Source organism: Canis lupus, chromosome 20 (assembly GCF_048164855.1).
Source record: "Canis lupus baileyi chromosome 20, mCanLup2.hap1, whole genome shotgun sequence".
Taxonomy (NCBI): Eukaryota; Metazoa; Chordata; class Mammalia; order Carnivora; family Canidae; genus Canis; species Canis lupus.
The window spans coordinates 25,857,680-25,874,675 of record NC_132857.1 but is presented as its reverse complement, the minus strand read 5'-3'; the positions used below and the strand labels follow the sequence as shown (position 1 = coordinate 25,874,675).

The 16,996-nt window shown below is 41.9% G+C and overlaps 2 long non-coding RNA genes and 1 pseudogene across 3 annotated transcripts in view; 1 reads left to right on the top strand and 2 right to left on the bottom strand.

Moving 5' to 3' along the window:
- The first annotated feature begins 730 nt into the window (after nt 1–730).
- LOC140611788 (uncharacterized) lies at nt 731–1,499 on the top strand. 2 transcript variants are annotated; one of them, XR_012013010.1, is made up of 2 exons: nt 731–972; nt 1,120–1,499. It is a non-coding gene; the product is annotated as an uncharacterized lncRNA (long non-coding RNA). The 2 variants fall into 2 exon arrangements; XR_012013011.1 differs by having other exon boundaries at nt 1,074–1,499.
- Nucleotides 1,006–16,996, bottom strand: part of LOC140611789 (uncharacterized) — a 31,975-nt gene continuing 15,984 nt past the window's right edge. Inside the window, exons 2-3 of the long non-coding RNA XR_012013012.1 lie at nt 3,138–3,274; nt 1,006–1,140 (exon numbers count right to left, since the gene is read on the bottom strand). This is a non-coding gene — a long non-coding RNA (uncharacterized lncRNA). The remainder of the gene's footprint in view (nt 1,141–3,137; nt 3,275–16,996) is intronic.
- Nucleotides 5,974–6,413, bottom strand: LOC140612074 (large ribosomal subunit protein eL30 pseudogene; annotated as a pseudogene).

The following is a 16,996-nucleotide window of genomic DNA, read 5'->3' as shown; positions in this document are numbered from 1 at the left end:
GGAAGCAGAAGGCAAAGGAGACAGTTGGGTGGGAACAGGGTGAAGAGGGTTTTGTGCTCTTGGATCTTGTTCTGATTTGGTTCCTTCCTTCAAATGAGTCCCAAATTTCACAAAGTTCTGCTTAGGAGGATTCTCAGGGTAACCTATAGGAAACACTGCTAGGGAATGGGCCCTGGTCAGTGTCCCCATGTGCTGACAGCAGTACTCTGGGGATGTCCTGTCCTTGTCATTAATATTTTCTGGGGCACTATGGTGAAGCTTGGCATGTGGAAGGCAAGATGTCCCTAAAGGAAGCTGGCAAGGGGCGTCGGAGTAGGGCTGGGGGCAGAGCAAGTCTGTGTTCTCAGGACCTAGAGTACTTCCCTTCTTTGTCCTGGCTCCCAGAGGGGCTGTGCTATGTAGTGGACCTCTGTAAGGCAGCCCTGGTCCCCTGGCCCAGGTGTGGATATATGGCCAGCTCTGGCCCAGTTCACAACACCAGTGAAGGAAGGGCCAGGCCACTGGGATGCCCAGACAACTTTCAGACCTGGATTTCTGAAGAGAAAAAATAGAGAATCCCCTAAGGTCTTGTGCAGTCACCACCTTTGCTGGCTGGAGACTGTAGCTGCCTGTGGTACCCTGTGAGCAGTTCGCTGTGTGGTGAGGAGACCCTGCCAGCCAAGACTCTTGCTCTAGGCTGGGAACACCATTGTCATGGAGGTGTTCTGTCTTCTCTTCTCCAGGTTCTACAGCAAAGTCTTGGAACCCACTTTTGTAGGACTCTTCCTTGAAGTCAAGGGACAAGTCTAGTTTCTCCTTTGGGTCAAGCCCAGGGACACCAGTTGAATGCTGCTCCTGAGGAGGTCTGGGTGCTGGGATGTCAGGGCATTGCCAGTGTCCTTCTCTGTCCACAGAGGTACCACTTAGAGGAAGGCAGATTCCCCCAGCGAGGTCACCAAGCAGGGACTCTGTGTCGGAAGCACTTTCAAAGGGGTCAGTTTTTGTGTCTGAATGACTTTCACTCTGGTGGGACAGTGTCTCAAAGTCATTGTGGTCTGTTTCCTGGTTCCATGCCTGTTTCTCTGGTTCTGCAGGAGAAGTGGGGAGCTGCTTATCTTCAATTTTGTCTTCACCTGGCAGGTGTACACCTGGCTCTGGAGTCTGCAAGGGCAAGAAGAAAGGAGTCAGACAAGGCCTCAGGACATTTGCACTCATGTTACATTGCACCAGCCTTTGTCAGAAGGAGGAAGGCTCAGAAACATCTTATTAGTTCCCCATGTGTGCCTAGGAAAAGAGAGGTAAATATGAAGAGCTACCTTTTATTAACACAGAAAACAAGCGATGAAGCCAAACCCAAACAGTACGGAGAAAATGTAGCACATAGTTAAAGCAATTCTATTAAAAAATCAGAATAGGACAAATGAGCATGTGCAGTTTAAGTAAGTATAAATATGTTGTGTGAGTCATGGTGAAAAGCATATCTCTGCCTAATGTTTGCAGCAGTAAATATCAAATTAATATATGTTTGTTTTGTGTTGTTTATTCTTACATAACCAACTGGATTAAAGTCAAGACTCTTACACTTAGAAATGTTTTCTGAGTTAGGTTTGCTGGAGTAATTAAAAAAAAGAATTATTGAATTTTAAACACATTTCATGATATTATAAGTGCCTAAGACAGCTTTGAGAATAGGAAGAAAAAATGGAGAATTGTTCAAGTATTTGCAAATTTTCCTTTTGACATTACACATTTCTTTTTTTTAAAAAAAAATTATTTATTTGAGAGAGAGAGAGAGTGAACAGAGGGAGGGGCAGAAGGAGAGGGAGAGAATCCCAAGCAGACTGCCTGCTAAGCACAGACCTGACCCGGGGCTCAATACCACAACCCTGAGATCATGACCTGAGCTGAAATCAAGAGTCAGATGCCAAACCAACTGAGCCACTCAGGTACCCCTGTCTTACACATCTCTTAATCAACTTGTTGAGATATAAATTTATATGCATCTGTTTAAAATAGATGGACCTATGTATTTTGACAAATGTGGACACCCATGTAACTACTATCAATAAAAACCTAGAGTATTTCTATTTCTCAAAGAAAAGCCCCTGCCTCTTCCTAGTCATTCTCTACCTCTGTCCTTCTTACTTCGCAATGACGTGTTTTCTACCATACAGTCTAGATCTCTGTTTTCTGGAGTTTCAAATGATCAGAATATGCAGTTTGTATTCTTCAGGGTCTGGCTTCTTGCTTTCAGCATAGTATTTGAGTTTCATTCACGTATCATGGTTGTAGCATGTGTTGGACAGACAATGCCTTGAATGAGGTGATAATGCTACACCCTTCTTTCAATCACCAAACTCCCCAAAGACTCCTTAGACCAGAGTGGAACAAGCAATTGGCTCCATTTTTAGCTAAGGCTCCTCCACATTAAGTTTTGTACAAAAGCCGTTCATTCAGCCAGCCATTCCTAAGCACGTTTCTTAGGACTTGTCATAAGAGATTTCATTACTCCTTAACTGAGAGGAGAAAAATGGACAAACACCAAAGCATGCAATATGAAGCTTTTTAAGACACAAGATAGATTCAGAACATCAGGAATAATATGATAGTATAGTTTCAAATTTGTTGCAAGGCAGGTAGGAGTCAGTCCGGAATATGAAAGGAAACATTAAAAATCAAAACATTTGGAAAGGAGTGCTGTGTGCTTGCTGTGTGGTATTTGGGGGAGATATCCAGCTAGGAAGCCAGGGTTTCCCAAGTTCCCCAGCAGGAACACAGGGGCAAACTCTGGTCACTCCCAGGTCACCCACAGCCCTGTGAGGATGAGCAAGATGTGGATGTGAACATGCCTTGGCAAGCACAGAGGCCTGTTGCCGGGAAGGAGAGAAAATGAAGGCCACCTACAGCTATTGTTCAGTGAGTGCTGCTTTTGGAGCATGTCCACTCCCTCATCTTGCCAACTGAGTTATGAAATCAGGAACTGACACCCCAATGATAGAACATGTGAGCAGTCCTTTTAGCCAGACATAGCTCGACATAAACTTATAGACCCATAGTGGCATCAATACTCACATGCTTCAAGCCCAGAGAGTTCCAAAACCCAAGTTCCAAAAGGCCAATGCTCTGGACAATGACTATCCCAAAATTCCTGTGCTTACCTCTGTTCAGTATCACCTCCCAGAACACTGCCCATAAGGGGATGGACTAACGCCAAGGTACTGGACTCCCTGGCTGGGTCTTCTTAATGATCAAGCCTTTCTTTAAATTCCAGGTTATTCGGGCAAGAGGTCTCACTCTGTTTCAATGAAAATAAAAGAAAATTGCAGAAAAATACAAAAAATAATTTTTCCAGATTGCAAAATTGGTGTTGTCTCTGCAAGTGCACTGGTATAGCAGGTTTAAAATTCCTTAAAAGTGTACAAATGCTGAAATATGAAGAGCACATATCTTTTTAAAAAAGCATTTGATTTGGTTGAATATTAGGTTCTAAATCTTCTAAAGAAAGAATCTTTTCCTCCTGACTTGGCATAGGAGTAATCCTCAAGTAATTTCTCAGCATGAATCCATGTAATTCCATGGTTACCCTGGAGGGATGGCCTAGGGATTAAATCTAGAAGCAAAAGTATTCTTTTTGTTTAAATTTTTAAAAATATTTTATTTATTTACTCATGAGAGCCAGAGAGAGAGAGAGAGAAAGGCAGAGACACAGGCAGAGGGAGAAGCAGGCTCCATGCCGAGAGCCCGATGTGGAACTTGATCCGGGGACTCCAGGATCACACCATAGGCCAAAGGCACACGCCAAACCTCTGAGCCACCCAGGGATCCCTGTTTAAATTTTTTGTGAGAGTGAGCGGTGGGTCAAATTTGAATGTTCTTAAGCAGAGAAACTATTTTTGTCACAGTCCTGGCACTTCCTAATTGTCATGTTTTTGTAACTATATGAAGCTTCAAACGCTAGGGCAAGGTGTTTGGACTTTCTCCTGTATTTTTTTTTTTTTTTTCTAAAAGCCATTATGATTTGCTCTTTGACCCATGATTGACTGATTGATTGATTAAGATTCTATTTATTTATTCATGAGAGACACAGAGAGAGAGAGAGAGAGAGAGAGAGAGAGGCAGAGACACAGGCAGAGGGAGAAGCAGGCTCCATGCAGGGAGCCCGATGTGGGACTCGATCCCTGGTCTCTAGGATCATGCCCTGGGCTGAAGGCGGCGCTAAACTGCTGAGTCACCTGGGCTGCCCCCATGATTTGTGTGTTTGAAAAGAATATGTATTCTCTAATAAGATCATGCAGGGTTTGATAAGTGTTCATTAGCTCAAGCTTGTTAACTGCTAAATCCTAATTAATACTGTTAATCCTCAGTAATTTGACCAGTTTTTCATCTGCTATTAAGAGAAGGGTGATTTTAACATTTAATGTAACCACAAAGGTGGTGCACTTGTCAATTTATTCTTAACTCTGTCACCTTTTGATTGACATATCTCAGCATTATGTTAGTAGGTGCATAAACAAGTTTATGATGGTATACCTTCCTGGTGAGTGGCTCTCTTGCTACATAGTAACCTTTTTTATCCCTAATAAAGGTCTTTGCTTTCAAAGCCATCTTCTCTAATATGGGTTAATTTGGGTTATTATTTTCCTAGTTTTTCCATTCCTTTATTTTCAATCTATGCTCCTTAAGTATATTGTTCATAAACCACATGTAGCTGGGCTTTCAAAATCCCATCTATTTCAGTCACTTTTATTTAGTTTTTAAAAAGATTTTATTTATTTATGAGAGAGAGAGAGAAAGAGTGGGAGCATGAGTGGGGGAGGGGCAGAAGGAGAAGCAGACTCCTCCACTGAGCAGGGAGCTCAATGGTATGCAGGGCTCGATTCCAGGACCCTGGGATCATGACCTGAGCAGAAGGCAGATGCTTAACTGACTGAGCCACCCAGATGCCCCTTTCATTAACTTTTAACTACAAAGTTTAATCAGTGAGCATTTATTGTGATCACTGGTATATTATGGTTTCAGTCTACCACCATATTTCATTCTTTTGGGGTTTCTCCTTTTTTTCCTGGGAATTTCTCTTTTTTGTGTGTAGATTCAGCAATGGTTTGCTTAAGAGCATAAATATACGCATCATTTCTGTGTATTTTTGTTGCAGTGAGCATTTTGGGCAATACACAATCTGCAAAAATTCTAGAAACAGAAATTCACTCTGCTCACTGTAGTCTGACTGGCTATCTGTTCATTCACCCAAATCACTCTGGCAGAAGCCCCTAGTGACCTCTGCACTACCAAACCCAGGACTCTGGTTTTCTGTCTTGATTGCTCCTTGTTGTTGTTGTTGACTATTTAATTTTTTACAACTTTGTTGAGGTATAATTGACATAAAATAAAATGTACATATTGCAAGTGTACAATTAAAGTTTTTACATACATCTGGGAAGCCATGACCACAGTCAAGATAATGAACACTTCTCTTGCTTCCAAAAGTTACCTTATGCTTTTTTGCTTCCTCTCATCTCCTTCTCACCTCTCCCTGGCCACCCTCCTCCATACCCAGGCGATCTTTACTTGCTTTCTGGTTCTACAGATTAATTTGCATTTTCTAGAATTCCATAAAATGGAATCATACTGTATATATTTTTGGTTTGGCTTTTTTTTTTCACTCAGAACAATTATTCTGAGAGTCATCCATGTCTCATGTGTCAATAATTTGTTTTATTGCTGAGTAACATTCCCTTGTATAGAGATTGCACAGTTTATTTATCCATTCACCTACTGATGGACATTTGAGTTGCCCCCAGTTTTTGGCTTTTCAAATAAAGCTGCAATGAACATTCGTGTACAAGTCTTTGTATAGATGTGTGCTTTCATTTATCTTGAGTAAATATTTAGAAATGGAATGACTAGATCATATGGAAGGGCTATATGTTTAATTTCTTAGGGAATGGCAAATGGCTTTCCTTTCCATTCCATTCCATTCCATTCCATTCTATTCTATTTTATTTCATTTTATTATTTTATTTTATTTTATTTTATTTTATTTTAATTTTATTTTTTTCTTTAAAACAAGCTCTGACCAGTTTTATTAAAGAAAAATTTTGTGTGATTTACTTTTCACCAGTCTGTTCTGGCAGGCTTCTAATGATATCAGAATCACCTGGATCAATGATAGCCAGTGTGCATACTCTGTAGTATTTCCCACATGCTGTGCCCAATTCAATATTATTGCCACTGTAGTGATGGACACCAGTTTTGGCCAACATGGCCTAGTATTCTATTTCAGATTTCCTCAAAGCCGGGCAATTGTTGGCCAGGATGACCAGTTTCGCTTTGCCGTGTCTGATCATTTTCAGGGTCTGCTTGTACCCCAGCACATACTTTCCACTTTTCATAACCAGTTGGAGCCTAGAGTCGATCGACTCCAGCGACTTTTTTTTTTTTTTTTTTATTATTGGTGTTCAATTTACTAACATACAGAATAACACCCAGTGCCCGTCACCCATTCACTCCCACCCCCCGCCCTCCTCCCCTTCTACCACCCCTAGTTCGTTTCCCAGAGTTAGCAGTCTTTACGTTCTGTCTCCCTTTCTGATATTTCCCACACATTTCTTCTCCCTTCCCTTGTTTTCCCTTTCACTATTATTTATATTCCCCAAATGAATGAGAACATATAATGTTTGTCCTTCTCCGACTGACTTACTTCACTCAGCATAATACCCTCCAGTTCCATCCACGTTGAAGCAAATGGTGGGTATTTGTCATTTCTAATAGCTGAGTAATATTCCATTGTATACATAAACCACATCTTCTTTATCCATTCATCTTTCGTTGGACACCGAGGCTCCTTCCACAGTTTGGCTATCGTGGCCATTGCTGCTAGAAACATCGGGGTGCAGGTGTCCCGGCGTTTCATTGCATTTGTATCTTTGGGGTAAATCCCCAACAGTGCAATTGCTGGGTCGTAGGGCAGGTATATTTTTAACTGTTTGAGGAACCTCCACACAGTTTTCCAGAGTGGCTGCACCAGTTCACATTCCCACCAACAGTGTAGAAGGGTTCCCTTTTCTCCGCATCCTCTCCAACATTTGTTGTTTCCTGCCTTGTTAATTTTCCCCATTCTCACTGGTGTGAGGTGGTATCTCATTGTAGTTTTGATTTGTATTTCCCTGATGGCAAGTGATGCAGAGCATTTTCTCATATGCATGTTGGCCATGTCTATGTCTTCCTCTGTGAGATTTCTGTTCATGTCTTTTGCCCATTTCATGATTGGATTGTTTGTTTCTTTGGTGTTGAGTTTAATAAGTTCTTTATAGATCTTGGAAACTAGCCCTTTATCTGATATGTCATTTGCAAATATCTTCTCCCATTCTGTAGGTTGTCTTTGAGTTTTGTTGACTGTATCCTTTGCTGTGCAAAAGCTTCTTATCTTGATGAAGTCCCAATAGTTCATTTTTGCTTTTGTTTCTTTTGCCTTTGTGGATGTATCTTGCAAGAAGTTACTATGGCCGAGTTCAAAAAGGGTGTTGCCTGTGTTCTTCTCTAGGATTTTGATGGAATCTTGTCTCACATTTAGATCTTTCATCCATTTTGAGTTTATCTTTGTGTATGGTGAAAGGGAGTGGTCTAGTTTCATTCTTCTGCATGTGGATGTCCAATTTTCCCAGCACCATTTATTGAAGAGACTGTCTTTCTTCCAATGGATAGTCTTTCCTCCTTTATCGAATATTAGTTACCCATAAAGTTCAGGGTCCACTTCTGGATTCTCTATTCTGTTCCACTGATCTATGTGTCTGTTTTTGTGCCAGTACCACACTGTCTTGATGACCACAGCTTTGTAGTACAACCTGAAATCTGGCATTGTGATGCCCCCAGATATGGTTTTCTTTTTTAAAATTCCCCTGGCTATTCGGGGTCTTTCTGATTCCACACAAATCTTAAAATAATTTGTTCTAATTCTCTGAAGAAAGTCCATGGTATTTTGATAGGGATTGCATTAAACGTGTATATTGCCCTGGGTAACATTGACATTTTCACAATATTAATTCTGCCAATCCATGAGCATGGAATATTTTTCCATCTCTTTGTGTCTTCCTCAATTTCTTTCAGAAGTGTTCTATAGTTTTGAGGGTATAGATCCTTTACATCTTTGGTGAGGTTTATTCCTAGGTATCTTATGCTTTTGGGTGCAATTGTAAATGGGATTGACTCCTTAATTTCTCTTTCTTCTGTCTCATTGTTAGTGTATAGAAATGCCACTGACTTCTGGGCATTGATTTTGTATCCTGCCACGCTACCGAATTGCTGTATGAGTTCTAGCAATCTTGGGGTGGAGACTTTTGGGTTTTCTATGTAGAGTATCATGTCATCGGCGAAGAGAGAGAGTTTGACTTCTTCTTTGCCAATTTGAATGCCTTTAATGTCTTTTTGTTGTCTGATTGCTGAGGCTAGGACTTCCAGTACTATGTTGAATAGCAGTGGTGAGAGTGGACATCCCTGTCTTGTTCCTGATCTTAGGGGAAAGGCTCCCAGTGCTTCCCCATTGAGAATGATATTTGCTGTGGGCTTTTCATAGATGGCTTTTAAGATGTCGAGGAATGTTCCCTCTATCCCTACACTTTGAAGAGTTTTGATCAGGAATGGATGCTGTATTTTGTCAAATGCTTTCTCTGCATCCAATGAGAGGATCATATGGTTCTTGGTTTTTCTCTTGCTGATATGATGAATCACATTGATTGTTTTACGGGTGTTGAACCAGCCTTGTGTCCCAGGGATAAATCCTACTTGGTCATGGTGAATAATTTTCTTAATGTACTGTTGGATCCTATTGGCCAGTATCTTGTTGAGAATTTTTGCATCCATGTTCATCAGGGATATTGGTCTGTAATTCTCCTTTTTGGCGGGGTCTTTGTCTGGCTTTGGAATTAAGGTGATGCTGGCTTCATAGAACGAATTTGGAAGTACTCCATCTCTTTCTATCTTTCCAAACAGCTTTAGGAGAATAGGTATGATTTCTTCTTTATACGTTTGATAAAATTCTCCTGGGAAGCCATCTGGCCCTGGACTCTTGTGTCTTGGGAGGTTTTTGATGACTGCTTCAATTTCCTCCCTGGTTATTGGCCTGTTCAGGTTTTCTATTTCTTCCTGTTCCAGTTTTGGTAGTTTGTGGCTTTCCAGGAATGCGTCCATTTCTTCTAGATTGCCTAATTTATTGGCGTAGAGCTGTTCATAATATGTTTTTAAAATCGTTTGTATTTCCTTGGTGTTGGTAGTGATCTCTCCTTTCTCATTCATGATTTTATTAATTTGAGTCTTCTCTCTCTTCTTTTTAATAAGGCTGGCTAATGGTTTATCTATCTTATTAATTCTTTCAAAGAACCAACTCCTGGTTCTGTTGATCTGTTCCACAGTTCTTCTGGTCTCGATTTCGTTGAGTTCTGCTCGAATCTTTATTATCTCCCTTCTTCTCTTGGGTGTAGGATCTATTTGCTGTTTTTTCTCTAGCTCCTTTATGTGTAAGGTTAGCTTTTGTATTTGAGTTCTTTCCAGTTTTTGAATGGATGCTTGTATTGCGATGTATTTCCCCCTTAGGACTGCTTTTGCTGCATCCCAAAGATTTTGAACGGTTGTATCTTCATTCTCATTAGTTTCCATGAATCTTTTTAATTCTTCCTTAATTTCCTGGTTGACCCTTTTATCTTTTAGCAGGATGGTCCTTAACCTCCATGTGTTTGAGGTCCTTCCAAACTTCTTGTTGTGATTTAGTTCTAATTTCAAGGCATTATGGTCCGAGAATATGCAGGGGACAATCCCAATCTTTTGGTATCGGTTCAGACCCGATTTGTGACCCAATATGTGGTCTATTCTGGAGAAAGTTCCATGTGCGCTTGAGAAGAATGTGTATTCAGTTGAGTTTGGATGTAAAGTTCTGTAGATATCTGTGAAATCCATCTGGTCCAGTGTATCATTTAAAGCTCTCGTTTCTTTGGAGATGTTTTGCTTAGAAGACCTATCAAGTATAGAAAGAGCTAGATTGAAGTCACCAAGTATAAGTGTATTATTATCTAAGTATTTCTTCACTTTGGTTAATAATTGATTTATATATTTGGCAGCTCCCACATTCGGAGCATATATATTGAGGATTGTTAAGTCCTCTTGTTGAATAGATCCTTTAAGTATGATATAGTGTCCCTCTTCATCTCTCACTACAGTCTTTGGGGTAAATTTTAGTTTATCTGATATAAGGATGGCTACCCCTGCTTTCTTTTGAGGACCATTCGAATGGTAAATGGTTCTCCAACCTTTTATTTTCAGGCTGTAGGTGTCCTTCTGTCTAAAATGAGTCTCTTGTAGACAGCAAATAGATGGGTGCTGCTTTTTTATCCAGTCTGAAACCCTGCGCCTTTTGATGGGGTCATTAAGCCCGTTCACATTCAGAGTTACTATTGAGAGATATGAGTTTAGTGTCATCATGATATCTATTCAGTCTTTGTTTTTGTGGACTGTTCCACTGAACTTCTTCTTAAAGGGGAATTTTAAGAGGCCCCCTTAAAATTTCTTGCAGAGCTGGTTTGGAGGTCACATATTCTTTTAGTTGCTGCCTGTCTTGGAAGCTCTTTATCTCTCCTTCCATTTTGAATGAGAGCCTTGCTGGATAAAGTATTCTTGGTTGCATGTTCTTCTCCTTTAGGACCCTGAATATATCCTGCCAGCCCTTTCTGGCCTGCCAGGTCTCTGTGGAGAGGTCTGCTGTTACCCTAATACTCCTCCCCATAAAAGTCAGGGATTTCTTGTCTCTTGCTGCTTTAAGGATCTTCTCCTTATCTTTGGAATTTGCAAGCTTCACAATTAAATGTCGAGGTGTTGAACGGTTTTTATTGATTTTAGGGGGGGATCTCTCTATTTCCTGGATCTGAATGCCTGTTTCCCTTCCCAGATTAGGAAAGTTTTCAGCTAGAATTTGTTCAAATACATATTCTGGCCCTCTGTCCCTTTCGGCGCCCTCGGGAACCCCAATTAAACGTAGGTTTTTCTTCCTCAGGCTGTCGTTTATTTCCCTTAATCTATCTTCATGGTCTTTTAATTGTTTGTCTCTTTTTTCCTCAGTTTCCCTCTTTGCTATCAACTTGTCTTCTAGGTCACTCACTCGTTCTTCCACCTCGTTAACCCTCGTCGTTAGGACTTCTAGTTTGGATTGCATCTCATTCAATTGATTTTTAATTTCTGCCTGATTAGCTCTAAATTCTGCAGTCATGAAGTCTCTTGAGTCCTTTATACTTTTTTCTAGAGCCACCAGTAGCTGTATAATAGTGCTTCTGAATTGGCTTTCTGACATTGAATTGTAATCCAGATTTTGTAACTCTGTGGGAGAGAGGACTGTTTCTGATTCTTTCTTTTGAGGTGAGGTTTTCCTTCTAGTCATTTTGCTCAGTGCAGAGTGGCCAAAAGCAAGTTGTATTGGGAAAAAGAGAAAAAGGAGAGAAAGAAGGAAAGAAAAGAGAAAGAGAAAAAAAAAAAAAAAGGGAAGAAAAAGAAAAAAAAAAACAAAAAAACGAAAAAAGAAAAAAAAAAAAAAAAAAAAGAAGAAAAAGAGAAAGAAAAAGAAAGGAGAAAAAAAGGGGGGGTGGGGGAAGGAAACAAATCAAAAAGCAAAACAAAACAAAAACAAACAAACAAAAAAAGAACCACCGGGGAGTATCTTCTGATTCTGTGTACTTTAAGTCCCTTGGCTTCTCCTGGAAGTTGTCCGTCTAGCTGGTGTTCTGGGGGAGGGGCCTGCTGTGCTGATTTTCAGGTGTTAGCAGTTGGGGGAGCTGCTGTGCCCCTGCCTGGTGCAGGGCTCAGTGGGGGTTGTTTACCCCGTGAGGCCGCAGGAGGAACAGCCCTAGTGGCGGGGCAGCTCTGGAAACCTGGATTCAGCCCCTGCAGGAACTCCGGAGCTCTCCGTCTGCAGGGCCTGGAGGCTCCGGGGCGGGGCCGCTGATGTGCTCAGCTGGGGCAGGAGCGTCCTTGCTGTCCTGGGCCCTCCCGGCCTCTGCCTGTCCCGGGGGAGGCGGGATCCTGGGCTGTGTCCCGGCGCCCTGTGCTCCGGAGCCTGCGCTGGTGGATTCGCGCTCCCGCCCCGCAGCCCCCTCCGCGGAGCCGCCCCCGAGCCCCTCCGAGCTGCTCCTGGAACCGCGCAGCCCCCTCCGCACGGAGCCTCCTCCTCTGCCCGAGCCCCTCCGAGCTGCTCCCGGGGCCGCGCAGCCCCCTCCGCGGAGCCGCCGCCCGAGCCCCTTCAGCTGCTCCGGGTCCCGCCGGGTCCCGCCGTGCGCGCTGCAGCCCTTAGGGAGCTCGGCGCACTCTCCTGGGCGCGCAGTTGCTGTTACTGTCCCCGGGAGCCCGAGGGCATCCCCGCCCTCCTGGGTCCTGCTCCACCTCCCTGCGAGCCCCTTTCCCCCGGGAAGGTCGGTGCAGCTCCTGCGTCTCCGGGACGGGGCTCTCCTGTCCTGGGGACACTCGCCCCGGCCTCAGCCCGGCTCCTCGCGGGGCCCCTCCCCCTTGGAGGCCTTTGTTCCTTTACTTCTTTTTCCCCGTCTTCCTACCTTGATAGATGCGCGAACTCTTCTCACTGTCGCATTCCAGCTGGTCTCTCTTTAAATCTCAGGCCGAATTCATAGATTTTCAGGATAATTTGAAGGTTTTCTAGGTAGTTTGGTGGAGACAGGTGATTTGGAGACCCTACTCCTCCGCCATCTTGCTCCTCCTGATCGACTCCAGCGACTTTTTCGTCTTCTTTGCGGCCACCATCTTCCTGCCTTAGACGCGGGACGGCCCCAACCAACAGCAACCGCCAAAAAATCCCCATTCCCTTTTATACTGCTCCAGCAATATATGACAGTGAGCTGCTCCATATCCCCCCCCACCCCTACCCTCCCCGCCCTGCCCAATCTGGTATGGTATCCTTTGTTCATTACAGCCATCCCAGTAGGTGTGAAGTGGTCTTAATTTGCATTTTCCTAATGACATATGATGTAAACATCTTTTCATATGCTTTTTCAATCTGTACATCTTTGTGAAATAGCATTTCAATTTTCAGTTTTTTGCCTATTAAAAAAATTGGGTTGTATTATTATTATTGAGTTGTAAGACTACTTTACAGATCCTAGATATAAGTCTTTTGTTTGATATATCTTTTGCAACATTTCTTCCAGTCTATGACTTGCCTTTTCATTTTATTGATAATTATTTTTAATTTGCAGAGTGAAAAGTTTTTATTTTGATGAAGCCTAATTTATTCGTTTTTGTAGGTCATGTAGGTCATGTGTTGAATTTTAAAGACTCATTCCAACTTAAGATCACAAAGATTTTTCCTATCATTTCTTCTAGAGTATGGTGGACAGGATAATGTCCATCTCTCCCAAAAGATATCCATATCTTAATCCCTGAAAGCTGTCAAAGTTACCTTTTATGGCAAAGGGGATTTTACAGATGTGGTTATGTTAAATATCTTGAGAAGATTATGCTGAATTATTGGGGTGGGCCTGATGTAATCATGAGGATCCTTTTAGGGGAAAAATAAGAGGCAGGAGAGTCAGAGAAGGAGGTGTGATAATGGCAGCAGAAACAGAGTGATTCAGGGAGGGCCATAAGCCAAGGAATGTGGGCAGCCTTCAGAAGCTGGAGAAAGCAAGTAAATGATTCTTCCTAGAGCCTCTGGAAGGGAACACAGTCCTGCTGACCCCTTGGTTTTAGCCCACATGAGAGTTTTCCATGTTGTCTACCAGTAGGCATGTGTAGCACAACACTGGCAAGGAACACAAGCACTGTGTCACATATAACGATGTTGCTTTCCAGAGAAAGCTCATGGTCTTTTTAGTGTAGTAGAGTCTGGGTTATAGGCCTATTTTTCTCAGTTGTCTGAGTTCACATTTCTGTCAGTGGCTGCCATAAGGCTGAGTGCACTTATCTTACTGGATTTGAAGAAAGACGAAGGAAGGAAATTAGAGCCCTCCAAAAATTCTAAATATTCTTCTGCCACTCTAAGTTATATTGATTTCTCTATGATACATGTGGAATATAAATTCTATCAGTTCTTTTCACAACTAACTGGTCACAAAAACTTTGGGGACATAAATTGTGTCATACACACATCATCTCCTGCTGCATCTGTTCCGGGGGTACAGAGTAAACACAAAGTAAGTATTTGAGGGATACAGAATCACACAGGATCACCATGCAATGGATGGCTGTTTCAATTCTGTGGCTAAAGATCTGAAAATCTTATGATTTTATTTTCACAGATCATTTCCCCCAAGCATAATATTCAAAGGTACATCCAGATTTACACACACATTTCCTGCTTATTGTATATATTAGACTTGTGCCAGCAGAGGCAGAGCATCTTATTTTTTCAGTTTTCCAATTTGGAATGTATTTTACTATAGAAATGAAATATTTTACTACTCTACTTGAGTAAAGAAACATTGTGTGTGTGTGTGTGTGTTTTAACAAAAGGAAACTCTTATTCAAATAATTGGAGTTAGACTGCAGTTCACAGAGGCCTCAGACAAGAGGGAGGGTGAGTCCCACTGCAGTCTATCCTCTGGTTGCTCAAGGAGCACCTGATGACTCCTCAGTCACAGCTCAGGGTGTGGCACACAGTTGGGCAAGGTTTTCCAGTAAATGTTTGTCAGGTGAATTAATGAACAGAATGCAGTGACAGTTATTTAGTGGGGGTGTAGAGAGACAGACAGAAAAAGAAGAAAGTTGGGGAGGTCTGAGGAGCCCTAGAAGCTCCCTCAGTTTTAAAGCAAGCTGCCCTATTACCTATGGACAGAGCCGCTCACTTACTCAACCTCATTCCCTACCCCTCCGTGATGTTTGGACCTGATCTGATCATATTTACCTTTTTTACTCTCTAAAAGCATGGGATTTTAGGTCAGTTGTTCCCACTGATGAAGTTATAAGGCAAATGTATTCTCTACACTGCCCAAGGATTCAAGCAATTTCTACCTCACTGTACCTACATGCACTACATGCACTTAGTTTTTACTCATTTGTTAGGTGACAAGATTTCTTCTATCTGGAAAGTCCTTTTAGGCAATCAATGGGAGTTAAATATGATCTTGGAAGTATTACTATTATGTTTACTTAAAAATATTCTAGAATCTTGGGGTGCGTGGCTCAGTCAGGTGGAGTGTGTGACTTTTGATCTCAGGGTTATGGGTTGAAGCCCCGTTGTTGGGTGTAGAGATTACTTAAAAATGAGATCTTTTAAAAAAAAGAATATTCTAGAATCCTAAATGGCCTTTTCCTTTAATTAGCCCTCATTCTATATGCTCAGCCTGAATTTCCACATAAATCAGACACTTTTTATTTTCAAAGGCCCTATAGCAATCTACTGCTTTGTCTGATTTTTCTGGGAAAGTACAGATGCATTTGCCAAAATTCTGGATTCAGAGCCACTTAAGAAGTTGCCATTTAATAAAAAAGATGTGATTATATATATATATATATATATATATATATATATAGCTGTGACTGTGATACACACACACACACACATATACCTAGAGTGGAATATTACTCAGCCATCAAAAATGAAATCTTGCCTTTTACGGTCACGTGGTTGGAGGTAGAGTGTATTATGCTAAGTGAAATAAGTCAGACAGAGAAAGACAAATACCATATGATTTCACTCATACATGGAATTTAAGAAAGAAAATAGATGAACACATGGGAAGGGGGAAAAGAGCAAAAGGAGAGAGGGAAACAAACCATAAGACACTCTAGAAGAAGTTGCCATTTACTAGAACTGTTATGTACCAGAGATGGTTTGAAATAAAAGACACACAAAACAAAGCCCCTTCTACCAGAGGAGTTCTTTTTAAAAAAAAAAAATATTTTATTTATTCAAGAGAGAGAGGCAAGCCAGCTCCATGCAGGGAGCCCGATGTGGGACTTGATCCTGGGACTCCAGGATCACACCCCAAGTTGAAGGCAGGTGCTAAACTGCTGAGCCACTCAGGGATCCTCTATCAGAGGAGTTCTAAACTAACAAAGGAACAAGCAGCTAGGCAACTAGCAAGTGTGAAATGTGCTGCATGCTCTACCAACAGTATAAACAAAAACTATACACACACATGAAAATGAATGATTTTAGAGGGAAGAAGTTCTCACGGGGGCTTCCCTTTGAACTGTGTTATGAGAGATGAAGTTTCATAAGTGCCAGGGGGAGAAGTGTAAAAGTAGGCCATTACTGATGGCAAGTAAGGTCCCTGAGGGGCTTGGTAGCAAGATGGGTCCTTAGCACTCTTCATTTCTTCTTCTATGTCAGATGAGGGCATATTTACCTACTCTGTACCCACCAGAAGGTGTACATCTCCACCTTCTCACATAACACATAATGCTGCAATCATCAGTATTATTCAACAATACCAAAATCTGGAGGTATACAGGTGAATCAAGTAGACCTTGCCATTGCCCCCAAAGACACACAAACAGCAAACAAGGACATGTGTGTGCATAATTAAAAATTCAGATGAAGGTTGTAAAGGGATAAAAGCCAAGGGGCAATGAATGATTAGGGAAAGTGTTTACTCTGAGACCTGAAAGCTGAACAGGAACCATCTGTGGAAAGGGTTAGGGAGGAGAGCATTCTAGGTCAAGGAAAAAGCATAACTCACAGGTCTAGACACTTTGGCTCAAGTGATCCAATAGGACAGGCCACTGTGACCTCATGGGGGAAGGCAAAAGGAGGTAAAGGCCAGATACTGTGGGGACTTGTAGGTGTGTTGGAGATTTGGATCTCATTCTTAGTTGAGAGGAAGCCAATAAAGAGTTTAAGACGTGATGTGGTTTATCTTTAGAGTCACTTGGGCCAGTCAGAAAACTACTGTAGTTTTTTACTTGTCTTCTCTATTAGACTCTAATGTCTCACTGCTGGGCACCTACTAAAGGCACCCTATTATCTGGCTGCATGCCCTCACATTGGCCTCTGAAACCTTTTCTCCTTCCCCATGGACTACTCTAAATGGTGAAC